At 37.9% G+C, this 6,024-nt stretch overlaps 1 pseudogene; it reads left to right on the top strand.

Annotated features, from left to right (window-relative positions):
• The first annotated feature begins 307 nt into the window (after positions 1-307).
• Positions 308-463, top strand: LOC120233710 (annotated as a pseudogene).
• Positions 464-6,024: the final 5,561 nt, after the last annotated feature.

Here is a 6,024-nt window from a genome sequence, read left to right as displayed (position 1 = left end):
ACCAGAAATAAAGTCTTTGTGTATTTAAATCTAATCAAATTAGAGAACCAATTCCAGAAACCAATTCAGAATATTTATCCTTAGCGTTTTGTTCCTCTAGAACCACTGTTGTTACCAAAATCTACATTAGTCAGATTTCTCCAGAAAAACAGAACTATAAGAGACATATACTATATTAAAACTTATAATTATTAATAAGGTTAACACATATATTATACTCCCCTAGAATATATGTCCAATTTCTTACAATAAATCTCTCCATCTCTCTATCTACCTAACTAGATACTTATTCAAAAAGACCTTCCTGAGTTTTGCACAGTGGCAGTATCGTAGCCAATGAGGTTTATCTGAGGCGCGATTATTGCTAATCAAAAAGGACTTCCTGGCCAATATATGTACATATATTCAAACTTCAGATGAACTCCAAATGCATTCTGGAAAATTTTCTCTTGCATAGGGAGGCCAGTCTTTTTGTTGTATTTAGGCCTTCACCAGATTGGAGATGGCCACCCACATTATAGAGGGCAATCTGCTTTACCTTCACTCATTTAAATGTTCACTGATTTAAATGTTAATCTCATCCCTAAACACCATTTTAGCTGATACACAAAAGTAGCCACTGTAAGAATTAACAAGAAAAAAACACTTCATTATATCAATAGATATATCAATAGATGGAAAAAAACATGATTTTAAAAAATACTTTTTAAATGCTTATTTATTTTTGAGAGAGACAGAGTTTGAGTGGGGGAGAGGCGGAGAGAGGGAGACATAGACAAAACAGGCTTCAAGGTCTGAGCTGTCAGCACAGAGCCTGATGTAGAGCTTGAACCCATGGGCCATGAGATCATGACCTGAGCTGAAGTTGGAAGTTCAACCAACTGAGCCACACAGGCACCCCAAAAGTTCATTATTTTTTAAAAAATTTTTACAAAACTAAGAAGTGAGTTTCTTCAGCCTGATAATGGGCATATACAAAGCAACTACAGCTAACATAATTCTTAATAGTCAAACACTGAAGGGACACCTGGGTGGCTGAGTTGGTCAAGCATCTAATTCTTGATTTTAGTGATTGTAGCTCAGGTCATGGTCTCACAGTTCATGGAATAAAGCCCCACGTGTCAGCTGTCAGCAAAGAGCCTGCTTAGAATTTTCTCTCTTTCTCTCTCTCTCTCTCCACCTCCCCAGCTATTTCTTTCTCTCTCTCTCAAAATAAATAAATAAGCTTAAAAAATAGCAAAAGACTGAATACCTTCCCTGTAAGCTTGGGAACTAGGCAACGAACGTTGTCTACTTTTACTACTCAATACCATACTGGAATGCTAACAAATATAATAAGGCAAGAAAGAGAGTTAAGATACATTCAGATTTGAAAGAAAAATCTATTCCTATTCAGAGATGACATTATTATCTTTGTAGAAAATCTCAAACAAACTATTTTAAAAATAAGCTCCTTGCAGTAATACTTGGGTTTATCAGGGTCATAGCACATAAGAACAAATACAAAATCAATTGCATTTCCATATAATAATAATAGATAATTGGAAACTGATATTTTTACAAAGTAGTAATATTTTTTTAAAAATTTTTTATTTATTTCTAGGAGAGAGAGACAGCATGAGCAGGGGAGGGTCAGAGAGAGAGGGAGATACAGACTCTGAAATAGGCTCCAGGCTCTGAGCTGGCAGTCAGCACAGAGCCCAACGCGGGGCTCGAACCCATGAACCACGAGATCATGACCTAAGCGAAAGTCGACTAAGCTTAACTGACTAAGCCACCCAGGCGCCCCTCAAAGTAGTAATATTTACAGTAGTTTTCAAAAAACGAAATGGATATGAATGTAATATTTGCAGGATCTGTATTCTAAAAAATACAAAATCCAATGAAAAAGATCAAAGAAAATCTAAATAAACAGAGTGATATACTGTGTTCACAGATTGGAATTAATTGCTTATTGTTAATCTCCCTAAATTGATTTATAGATTTAATCTTAGCAAGATTCTTTTTACATATAGACAAGTTGATTCTAAAGTGTATGCACAAAAGTTAATAAATTTAAAATAGCCAAAACAATTTTGAAAAAGAAGAACAAAGTTGAAGGACTCACATTATCTGATTTCAAAACATAGAATGAGACCCCAGTGATCGATATAGTGTAGTATTGACAAAAGACTAAACATATACATCAGTGGAATGTAATAGAAAATTTGGAAATAAGTCACACAAGTATGGCCAGTTGAATTTTGACAAAGGCAGTTCAGTAAAAAAGGAACGGATTTTTCATTAAGTGGTTCTGGAGCATCATGTGCAAAAAGAAAAAAAAGAACCTTGATTCTCACCTCACACCATATTAAAAACTCTTATTTTTAACTCTTACTTGAGTTGAAAAGTTAACTTAGGGGCGCCTGGGTGGCTTAGTCGGTTAAGCGTCCGACTTTCGCTTAGGTTATGATCTCGCGGTTCGTGGGTTCGAGCCCCGCGTCGGGCTCTGTGCTGACTGTCAGCTCAGAGCCTGGAGCCTTTTTCAGAGTCTGTGACTCCCTCTCTCTCTGACCCTCCCCTGCTCACGCTGTCTCTCTCTCTCCTGGAAATAAATTTAAAAAAAAAAAAAAAGAAAGAAAAAAAAAAAGAAAAGTTAACTTAAATAAGATTGTAGACCTAAATGTAAAACATAAAACTTTTAGGAGAAAAATCTTCATGATCTTAAGTTAGTGAAAGAATTCTTAGATATGACACCAAAAAGAAATTTTTACATAAAATAAAAAATTGATAAGTTAAACCTAATCAAAATTTAAAACTTTTGCTCTGCAAAAGAATTAAAAAACAAACCAGGGGTGCCTGGGTGGTTCTGTCAGTTAAGTGTCTGACTTCAGCTCAGGTCATAATCTTGTGGTTCATGAGTTCAAGCTCCACATTGGGCTATATGCTGACAGCTCAGAGCCTGGAGCTTGCTTCAGATTCTGTATCTCCTTCTTTCTCTGCCCCTCCTGCGCTCACCGTCTGTTTCTCTCTCAAAAATAAATAAACATTAAAAAAATTTTTAAGGCAAACCATAGACTGGCAGAAAATATTTGCAAATCACGAATCATAGGACTTGTATCCAGAATATATAAAGAACTCCCAACAAAGAGAAAATAATAACAAAATGAGAAAAACATTTGAACAGATACTTTATAAAGAGGATATATGGATAGCAAATGAACACATGAGCAAATGCTCAATATCATTAACTATTAGGGAAATACTAATTAAAACCACAATGACACATCACTAAACACTTATTAGAAGGGCAAAAAAGAAACAAACAAACCAAAAAACTGTGAACAATACCAAGTGTTGGCAAGGTTGAAAAGCAACTGGTACTCTCACACATACATTGTTGGTAGGAATGCAGAATGTACAGGCACTCTGGAAAATAGTTCAGCAGTTTGTTTTAACAAGCTATTGATATGCACAGCAACGTGGATGAATCTCAAGGGCATTATGATAGTGGAAGAAGTCATTTTCGAAAAGTATCCACCATGTGATTCCATTTATATGACATTCTTGGAAAAGCAAAAGTGTATTGATGGGGAACAGGTAACTGGTTGCCATGGGTTAAGGGCAAAAGGAGGATTTGACTACAAATGGCAACATAAGGAATTTCTTCGGGATATTGAAAATGTTCTGTATCTTATATGTAACGGTAGTTATAGGAATCTACACATATGTAAAAACTCCCAGAACTGTTCACAAAGAAAAGTAAATTTTATAGTGTATATTTTGAAGCATTAAAAATTCATATAAGTTTCACATTGTATGTGTATGTTATAACATATAGATTTAATATATATATACACATATATCATACACACACATACATATATACATATGAGTCTCAAATCTCTAAAAGTCATTATGTAATATGAAACTTTTACCAATAGGCTAGAAATCTTTTAAAAGAGAAGAAAAAAAATCATTTTAGAATGCTTAATTATACATAATTTATTGATGAATAGAGTCTGTAGGTTTTACAAAATGTTTTGTGGGCATTGGATTCCTAAAATTACAGTTGTCACATTTCTTGGGTATAATTAGATGGAGAATAGCATTTTACATTGTTTAAAAAGAGGGAGTGGGGGAGAAATGTCAAAGCTTTTCTGTCTGGCTTAAATGATAGGTCAAACTGCACAGAAATCTCTCTGGTTTTGGAAACTGGCATTTGGGCCTAGATTGTCCAATTATCTGAGCCATCAGCCTCAAGTCTGAGCTGTCCACAATGATGCTTTCTAGGCCCAAGGCCAAGGCCGCTAGGCCAGAAAAACCTTCACTGACGTCAGGAGGCAAAACTGAAAAGGAAGGGAGGGAGGAACCCTACAGTGATCTGCGTCTGCCTTGAAGGAGATACTTGACTGGTACTGTTCAGGATAAGAATTTTTCCTTCTCTGCCTGACTTATTTCGCTCAGCATAACACCCTCAAGGTCCATCCATGTTGCTACACATGGCCAGATTTCATTGTTTCTCATTGCCATGTAGTATTCCATGGTATAGATAAACCACATCTTCTTGATCCATTTTCACGTATAGGAGGATTAGGAGGAACTTGACGGAGGAACAAGGGGGAGAAGAAGGGCGGAAATGGTGGGGGAAAGGGAGAGAGGCAAACCATGAGAGACTCTTGAATGCTGACAAAAACTGAGGACTGATGGATGTGGGGGGGAGGGGGGGATGGGCATGAAGGAGGGCACTTTGGGGATGAGCACTGAGTGTTATGTAGAAACTAATTTGACAATAAACTATTTGTAAAAAAAAAAAAAAAGGATAAGAATTTTTACCTTTTGAAATTAGCTCTTTATGATACAGCATGTGGGAGCTCACTTCAAAAATCCCAGTTCATACTTTGGAAGGAGCCCAAGATTATGCAGCTGGAATACTTCTGTCTTATTCACCTTCTGACAGTATATCTGCTTCCCAACAAAGCCCACAGTGAAATCTCTCCCAAACTGTGGAGCCCTGAGGTAAAAGGCCCCCATCCATGCCAGCACCTCAGGGACAAATCCAAATTGTATCCAAGGATGATGTTCAACTTGAGACTCCAGTATTTCAGGAAGGTTCCCATCTTGTTCATGATTGGATATGAATCTTATCTTGATAAAGCCATCACCACCTAGTTGGAGATGACTTGCCAATGGTGTGCATTGTTGCAACGTATTGGGTGATTTATAACTTGAACGCTATGCCAGCTTCTTGTAGCAGCCTGCATGGATTGATATGAGGGCTCTGGAAATTATCTGCTCTCTGAAATTCCTCCTTCATTGGCCTCCAAAGGTGCCCTAAATGCCTATAACAATTACTCTTTGGAACAAGTTATTAACACGCAAATGTTAACCAGGATGGAGTAATCCATTAGGTCATCACCACACAGATGGTTGGCTATTCCACCAAGAAGAAAAGTCCTGGAGAAATGGGACTGAGAAGTTTTGACATCATGGAAGAAAGCATTTAGAATATAGGATATTAGGGTGGTTCTATGCATTCGGGGCCTGAAAGAAGGGGAGAGGCAAGAGGCAAGTAAGGGTACACCCTACACCTTACCATGTTTGTCATTCCTTTTACCAAGATGACCCTTCTCTCCTAGAGCATCTGTCAGGTGCCAGAGTATGTGCCTTTCCTTGAGCTTCTTGCACTGAGTTAAGAAAACCAGTATGATTCCTATATCCTGGCAGCTAACACATCAGCACAGACCACACTGCCAGATCAAAATATTAGAAACAGACATCAATTGAGGAGAGGGCAAGATGGCGGAGAAGTAAGGAGCTCCGTACTTGCACTCGCGCCCATACATCACACAGAAAAGATCCGAAGACATTGGAAACCTTACAAAACCTGAGAGATTGGGAGAAAAAAGACGCAGAATCCACTGAGAGAGCCTTCTAACGTGAGTGCGAACCGGGGAAGATAAAATCGGGCCGGGATCGGAGACTCCAGGGTGGGAGGCGATCCCCCTCTACCCTCTACGGGGAGTGAGAGGGGAAAAGGAGAGA

This window comes from Hyaena hyaena, unplaced genomic scaffold (genome assembly GCF_003009895.1).
Source record: "Hyaena hyaena isolate Hyena2069 unplaced genomic scaffold, ASM300989v1 scaffold_95, whole genome shotgun sequence".
NCBI lineage: Eukaryota > Metazoa > Chordata > Mammalia > Carnivora > Hyaenidae > Hyaena > Hyaena hyaena.
This window is presented reverse-complemented; position numbering and strand designations above follow the sequence as displayed.